This window comes from Rhagoletis zephyria, unplaced genomic scaffold, assembly GCF_001687245.7.
Source record: "Rhagoletis zephyria isolate East Lansing unplaced genomic scaffold, Rhagoletis_zephyria_1.1 Rzeph_scaffold_00135, whole genome shotgun sequence".
In the NCBI taxonomy this organism is placed as follows: domain Eukaryota; kingdom Metazoa; phylum Arthropoda; class Insecta; order Diptera; family Tephritidae; genus Rhagoletis; species Rhagoletis zephyria.
The window spans coordinates 111,060-120,293 of NW_016157219.1; positions in this window are offsets into that span (position 1 = coordinate 111,060).

Below are 9,234 nucleotides of genomic sequence, written 5' to 3' on the forward strand. Positions count from 1 at the left end.
AAACGTCGAAAATTATTGAAATCGGACTAAAATTACGGCCGCTTTTCATATAACGGCAAATTTCAGAAACTGCAATATTTCGAAATTTAAGGACGCTAATTTACTCAAAATTGATACACCCCGGCTTACCATCTAGCAGTAGGTTTCGGAAAGGTGAAAAAACATATATTTAATACTTGCGCCGGGTATTTAATGTTCGGCTCCGCCCGAACTTAGACTTTCTTACTTGTTTTAAATAGTACATGCAAATGATTTATTAGACCTTGCACCAAATTCACAAAATGAAAAGTAATATTATATCGCAAGACACTTTACTTCACACTTCATAAAAAGTACTCGAACCTATATTTGCATGACAAATAAATTAGGGTTAGATGCCTGTAATTTAACCACCCCCAGGTGGAGAGCATCATGTTTAGTTCTTACAAGCTTTTACATGGCTCTCCCTTACCAAATTTTATATAAGTCTTACGTTAAAGTAGTTATGATTTCGCTGAAATATTTTTGCTAATTTCTTTTTGGTATTTTTTTTGGCCTAATGAATGAATGAATGAATATTAAACAATTTTTATTACTCTTCAGGCCGTTTTTAAAGGAAAATTATTGTGGAAATACAACAATAATTTATAAATGGTAAAAGTTATAGCTGCTATTTCGGAGATCACCACATCTCCCCATCAGACTTCTTTACTGGGGTTCGATCCAACGACCCCAGCTTCCAGAACCAGTGGTCTACACACTCTGCTAAGTTCGCCTTATAAACTGTTGTTGCTTTTTCCACTTTTTTCTTATGGCAACCCTACCTAGTAATTTACCAAAACTCAAATTTTGTTCAGTCGAGCCTTAATATCTCCTCTACTTGGAAGGGAGGAGACTAACTAAGCCCGAGAGTGGTCCATGCGGCGTCACGCAGGTCGCAAAGGTAGAAAATTTAGACCAACTTCGAAAGTATTTTAATAAGTCTGCCATTTAAGTATTTTAACATTCACGTACACATATAATGCACACTAGACCGATACGATAGAAACAAACTTTGCAAATTTTAACGCTTACTCAAAAGGCTTTTACGGTCATAAAAATTTTCGTCATTGGCGAAAATCTTTATGAGTCCAAACAAAGCAGAGACATAACTATTACAAGAGAAAAGAATAAAAATCAATCAATAATCATTACATTAAGATAAATATTTTTCGAGTCATTTATAATTATCATTTAAGGACTTGTAATAATCAATACAGAGATAAATATTTTTAAGTCTTTAATGACTTTTATTTTAAGACATATTTTATAAAAGTCTTTTCATAATAATTATGAGCGCAAAAAAATTGTTTAAGTCTTAAAAGGCGGGACTTGTTCAGGAACATTTCAGGATTAGTTGGGGACCAGTTCGGGGCTAGCTGGGGACCAGTTAGGGACTAGATGGGAGGTTTGGGACGCGTTCGGGACTATATACAACATTTTTTCGCGCTCATAATTATTATCAAAAGACATTTATAATATAAGTCTCAAAATAAAAATCTTTGAAGATTTAAAAATATTTATCTTGCTGATAATTATCGATGAATTGAAAAAAAATTTCTCACATATAAATATTATCAAGAGACTTTTATAATTCTTACGAAAATTTGGATGACTTTTCTAAAACTCCACCATAAAATAATTATTATTCTGGGTCTCTGAAATAAAGTTTTCTTCATAACCTTTTATTTATATTTTTTATTTATTACTTGGTTCAAAAGTGTGATAAGTGGAAAGATAGTTTTGAGTACCGTATATCTTTCTTCAATCATTTTAACTTATAACGCCTGCTTACCCTACCAAGTTCAAATAACTCAATATCTACCCCATTAAATATGACTTTACTCTTCATAAAATATTCATGTTAATAGGTAACTCATACGCATGACAACTGAGAAAACTATGAGGAACCTCAAGGGTGTTCCAACACAAATTTGGTTTAGATCCGATCATTGGATCATGAAGAAATGAACGGTACTCTTAGATTTTTAAAAGAGAATTGAAGTCGGGTTGGTTTTTTTTTTGTTTAAATATTACTCGTTTCATATCGCTTTTAACAAAGTCGGCCGGCGTAGCGTGTAACGTTTTTCGCCAAGTATTTTCAGTGTTTTATTACACGTTGCTAGAACCGTGGATTTCTATTTTTTTCGCCATAAAGCCTTTTACGGGGAATTAACTGGTCAATTGAATTTATTTTGTGTCCTACAAAAAAATTAAAAATAAAATTATTTTCGAAAGAAACCATAAAAAAATTTCAAACTATTTTATGCTTACGACAGTTTCAAGCATTAAGTATTTATTTTACCTATGTATGTAAGAATATTATCTCTTTTTGTTTATAAATCGGCCCATATTTCGGATTTTACTGCAGTAAATATTTCAATTCATATCACTTTATAAGCTGCATAATAGTACATTCAACTGAATGCGGATCAAACCGACGTAAAAGCTGTCTGGCAAAGCTTATGCATATAATCTGGCACACATATGCGCATAATAATTTTACCCTTACAGACGGCAGTAATGCGGATAAACGAGCCACAAAGTCGTGGGTTCGAGTCCCGCGGCTAATTTTCATGTATATCGTTTTCATTCTTTTTTTCATAAGTTCTATATTTTTTACGTTGCTTTCAGTTAGTTGTTGTTGACTTTTTAATAAAATTTATCTCTAAAAATGTATATTAACTAATAGTAAAATAATGAATGTGATATAAAATAAAGCAAATGAAAATAAAATTAAGTACAAATAAATATATAAATCAAATAGAATAAAAATATATAAAATAAATAATAAAATCAAAAAATTTTTTCGCAATCGCTCCAACCGAGGATCGAGCCTGGCAGCTACAGGCTTGTAGCTCGCAATTCTCACCACTCGGCTACCGCGGACGCAAAACTCGCCTGCTTTGTTTGCTTACTTGTACAAAAGACAACAGGGCCCATTTTTACCAGTGTTGTCATCGAAAATTCCCCGGATCCGAGTTGATTCCCAAAAATCTCGTGCATTTGTTCGGCTGCTTATGCGCATTTTAAAGAGGAAAATGCATGAGCCAATGAAAATAAAGGCTGTTTATGAGAATAATCGAGCCCGTTTGTCAACCGAATAAGTCTACATGAGACTGGTATGGAAAATAAGTTTGCATTTAGCCTCCTAGATTGAAAGATACCTTTGAGAGGATTTAAGAGTCAGAACTATTTTCTTTATTACTCGCGTAAAAAACACCTCTTTGAGGTAAAATTTTCGAGTGACGAAAACTGAACTAGAAACACAAAATTTATGATATCAATTTCGTGACGAAAATTATACGCATTTTTTAACTGCCTTTGAAACGTAGGAAAATCTTTTTTATTCATACGAATCGTTGCAAAAGTTCTGTTTCGCAACGTTCCGAATAAATAAAAAAAGATTTTCCGTACGTTTCAAAGGCAGTTAAAAAATGCGTATAATTTTCGTCACGAAATTGATATCATAAATTTTGTGTTTCTAGTTCTGCTTTCGTCACTCGAAAATTTTACCTCAAAGAGGTGTTTTATTTGATATCGATTATTTTGGGGTATCAAATTTAAAATCGACGAAAATACAAACAATAATCTGAATGTTTTATTTTTCTCAAATAAATTGCTAAAAATATTATCTAAATCTAAATTATGTATTCAAATCGATGTGTCCATTGAAACATATAATTTTTCGAATACGGAATAAAACGAAAAAGAATGATCATATCCTTTGTATTCGAAAAAAAATAAAAAATACGAGAAATGATAAACACTTATCAACTTGGTACCAACTTTGGATACAATAAACAACTGTATTCGTCTGATTGTCTCGTAGTTTATTTTTATATGTTAATTTTTAACCATGTGACCCTTTTTGGAGCGAAATTTTTTCAATTTGAATCGCAATATCTCCACAACAAGAGTTTTTCCAGTTATAAGCTATATACCAGATAAAAGCTAAGGTTTAGGGCTAGATTTGTGGAAACCAGTTTTTGGACTGACCAGTTTTTGAGAAAATGCCCGAAATGTATATTTTTAATTTTCAGGCGATAACGTTATGACATATTTATATTTTATAAACACAAAATATAGCGTTAGATAGCTTGTTTGAAGACCCTTCTATTGATATCCGCATCAATGACATGGACTGAGTAGTGCGGCCTCAGTGGTAGTTTAAAAAATTGGCTTTTTTTCGACGCTCAGGCTGCAGCCACGCCCACAAAGGCATACGAATCAAAACAGTTTCGTTTTTTTTGTAGTTTAAATCCTGAAAGTTTGAAAAAAATTAAATGAAGGTACGTACAGAAGCCACATACATACCAAAGCATCTCGTAGTGGAGACACGAACCAAAACACATTTACCTCTATATCTTTCCAACTAGTAGCCGGAACTTAATATATAAGGTATCGTTTGAAAGATATTGGCCTATGGAATAACACTGAGTATGTTGGATGTACCCACATGCCCCCTTAAACCGGCAAAAGCAAAAAAACGTTTTTTGTTTCGCAACACTTTAGCCTAATTTTTTAAGAATCCGGTTAATCGTTTATGAAGCTTGAATATATTTTCTGGACACACTCTGCAAGACCTTTCCAACGATATCTCAAACATGTCGATTGGACATCTGTATAAAAACTTCCAAATCTCGTGTATATATAAGCGAGTCATTTCAGCATATTAAACTATGTTCACATATCAATATTATTCAATCAAAGCTAATTTTTTAATCACCCCGTTTACACAGGCGAATCTCAGATTATTAGCCGTCAAATTTGTTGTGCTTGTTATTCTCACATCTCAAGGAAAATTTATGTTTCTTCTCCGTGCCACCGTGATCACGTTTCTCTGCTATAATAAGCAATATAAATATATTTTAACTGAACATTTTATTAAAAATACCTTTACAAACCTCTTTTACTTGCTAGAGTACATTTTTGTTAACTTTTACCTTTGGCATTTCTCCTCTCTTTCGCAAAAACAATCGATAAAACTAGGATGGACACCGAAAAGTTATCGGTTAAATCTGAGATTATTTTATAATTACAGATTAACAAGGGACGAATTTTATATGGCTAATCTCTTGTTATAATTACAGATTAGGGTGTTAAGCTCGAAAATGAGGATAATCTACTTATATGTGAACCTAGTACTACTGTGGCTGCTTTCGTCACTCGTGCGCACTGCCGTGCGCTGTGATACCTCATAAGTACCTCGGATGTCATTGCGTATGAGTTACCTATTAACATAAAGATTTTATGAAGAGTAAAGTTGTACTTAATGGGGTACAAATTGAGTTATTTGAACTTGGTGGGGTAAGGAGACATTCTAAGGTAAAATGATTTGAGAAAAATATACAGTAGTCAAAACTATCTTTCAAATCATGTATCAAACTTTTTAACCGAGTATTTAATAAATAAAACAGTATGAAGAAATCTTGATTTGGACTTACCAGGATTTTGGGTGTTTTTAGGACTCGCCAAAAGACGAAACCTTTTATGACAGTACAATCCTATTAAAGTAAGCTTTAAAATTTGCAAAGTTTTTTCCACCGTATCAGTCTGGCTTACATTATATGTGTACGTGTGCTCAGGCTATAGATTAGTTTTCGCTGTCTGCCGGGATGTTATTATAGGACAGAATGTCTGCCTCATAAGTACAGTCTTCTTTTACTATAATGACATTTTCAAAAGTATCTGATCTCAAAAGAGCTATAATTGTCTGCCATTATTATTTTCGAATAATAGTAACATAGAATGTAAAAATATTTAAATGGCAGACTTATTAAAATACCTTCGACGTTGGTCTAAATTTTCTTCTTTTGCGACTTCCGTGACGCCGTATGAACCGCTGCCGGGCTAGTTAGTCTCCCTTCCAAGTAGAAGAGGTATTAAGGCTCGAGTGACCAAAATGTGAGCTTTGGTAAATTACATGCGGTCTGCTGATCACTGGCTCCTAAAGTATTGAATGTGGTCAGGTTGGCATAAGGAAAAAGTGTAAAAAGCAACAACAGTTTATAAGGCGAACTTAGCAGAGTGTGTAGACCACTGGTTCTGGAAGCTGGGGTCGTTGGATCGAACCCCAGTAAAGAAGTCTGATGGGGAGATGTGGTGATCTCCGAAATAGCAGCTATAACTTCTACCATTTATAAACTGTTTTTCCGCAGTAAGTTTTCATTAAAAGCGGGCTCAAGCTCAATAAAAATTGCTTTTATATTTTTGCTAATATTAGAAATAATAATACTCAAGCCCGCTTAGTTTATTTTGTGTAACGTTGTCGAGTAAATAAATTAATGAAGTTTGTGTTTATTTTGCAGTTTGCGATCTAGAAAAAAACCGCAAAGTAATAATGCGAATAAGGCACTTTTAGAGTAAAATCAGGTGAAGCAAGCGGCAGGGCATGAAAAAGGATACACTGAGTTGTATGCACTTCAAATAAAATTGTTTCCTAATTAAGTATCTAAAAGTATGATCCACATTTTCGGAATAAAATTCAGCCACTTTAAGCAGAGTTAGAAATTCTTGGAAAAAAATTGCAGAATTAAACTGCAAAACCATAACAACACATCTAGCTTAAAGTGAAATAAAATAATCAAAACCTAGAGACGCTAAACACTTTCCCACGTTTTCGTGCGACTCGGCTTCTTATTAAATACAAATTCTCTGTACTTAGAAAACTCAGTGGGAGAATTTCTAGTGAAAACTATTTAAAAATCAACGTTTTGCTGCGCACGCAAAGTTTAACGCGGGTTTGGATAGTAAATAAACAACTTCGCGAGTAGACAGATTTTTACGTACAGACAAAACAGCTCTCGGCATTACAAGTTCTGAAAACCGGTGCAAAAATTAGTGCAACATAAATTAAAATAAAATAGCTTCACCTCTGTCAGCACACACCATGGGCTTCACACCAACGCTTGCTTGCAAAATAAGCCAGCAGTGTGGAAAAGCTGCTTCCTCAACACTTTCCTCAGTAGGCACTTGGTTATTTTAATTCATAGGTTCTTTTTTTACTGCTTCTTTTTTAATTTAAACAAGCTTTATTTCAGTTTAAAATTTAGGTAAGTTTCTTGTTGCAAAAAAGTTTTGTTTGCAACAGCAAAAACAAAAAAAAAATTGATGATGTTTAAATTCATTCGCAACTGCATTTCACTTTACTCTAATTCACTTTATCCAGAAGTTCTCTACTCTGCGGCTCACTCCAATCTCATAGCAATTCTCTATTCTACGGCTCACTCCACTCTCATTGCAAACCTGTAGTTGAAGTGATAATGCTTATGAAAGTTTGATACTTATCTGGCTAGGTGCCACAATGGCCAAACAACACTCGTCAACAAACCGAGCGCTTATAAACTGGGTTGAGCACAATTCATGGAAAGTTAATTACTAAAGTGCCATCTAAAGCTTGTTTGGATCCATGTAAAAGATTTTGTTTACTCAAAAATTTAACAGTAATTACTTCATTAGTAGTTTGGCATAATTAATTGAGAGATATTTATTGCTTAAAGTACGCTTAACAAAGTTGTCAATAAAAAATTGTCTACGCTGACTACGGCTTACTGGAAAAAAGTAGTATAGTTTTTCAACCAACCCATTTGTCGCAATGTTCGAACCTTAACGAATCAATTACGTATATGCACATACGTTATTATAAACATTCCGACTCATTTTAGAGTTCAAAAAATCTCACAATTCTGAGATGCCACCAACTATACTTGAGGATAAAAAAGTGCCAAAAATGTGCCAAATAGAAAAATAAAAATGCCAAAATAGGTGCCATTCTTTTTAGTTCTTCCCATTTGGCATCAAAATTAGAAACACATTCCTAAAAAAAGCCCAATGCGAAAGTAACATAAACCAGTTGCATACACTATAGAAAAAATTTTAGTTGAGAAAAAGGAGTACACGCAAATGATTTCAAAAAAATGTATTGAAATATTACTATTTTTCAAAAGTGCCATTTTGGCACTTTGTGCCAAATTGAAAAATTTAGTACTATTTTAAGTAAAATAGGGCCAAAAATGGCGCGATTAGAGCCAAGTTGGCAGCCCTGGTTATAACCCTCTTTATGAGCTCAAAAAAGAGTCAGAAAAGAGCATATTTCCCTTCTTAGAAGGGCACGCCAATAAGAGTCCAAGGTAGAAGTCATATCAGAGTCTGAAATATGTCTTAATATTCTCTGAGTCTTAAAAACAAATATTATATATAATTCTGATTATTTACTTCTACGTGCACTTTGTTACTTTGGTTTAACTGAGAATTTATGGCACTAAAAGATTCCGAAATGTGTTGACTGGTTTCAAAATCCCATTTGTAACAAAGGAAATACTCATTTTAGACTCATTAATTCGGAGATCTCAGAAATTTTTTAAAGGGTAGTTTACTGTTTTGTCAAAGTCACTTTTAACAAAAACCTTTTTTGACGTGCACTCACACACTTCGATACTTTTAAGAAATCTTCAATTATTGCCTGCAAAATTTTAATATTTTTACTCATTTTTGACTACATTTCTTTATCCATTCTGAAAGTTTTAAACGGACTTATTCGATTACTTATTCTTTAAAACATTTCGTATAATGTGTTACCGGCAGAGAACATCTCTCATCTCAAATACAAGTATTTAAAACACAAATAAAAAATACTTATTTGCATTTGGTACTTACACACTTTTTTAAAAAAGTATTTTGTATTTGTATTTTAAATATTTTTTAATCGGTATTTTGTATTTAAAAATCCTTTTTCATTATTCATTATATTACAAAGTTTTCCTTTTCGCATAAAATTGTTTGACATTTTCAGATTTCGAATTACCAAAAACGTGAGAAGGTCATGCAAAGCGCAACACAAAAAAATGACGCCGCCAGTTTTAAATTTACTTATTCCCTTCACTTTTTTATTGCTTTGTACGCGTTCTGAAGGATGAATAACGGACCTTCACATTGCGCAATCTTACATACATCTCTACATATGTATGTATTAGGGCGGGTCGATTTAAAAATCGCTCATTGCTCTGTGAAAATCGTATTCTAGGGATCAAAATAAGAAACTTTGCCGAAGGAACCATACCTCGAAAACGAATTCGGATGTCCCCCAATTTGGGACGAACTTTTGGGTAGGGGAAAATTTTGAAAAATCCCACTTTGACCCATTTAGAGTGCTCCAATCGAGTCCAAATGTATGACCGACCCCCACTAACTTTGGACGGCCGATCCACCCATGCC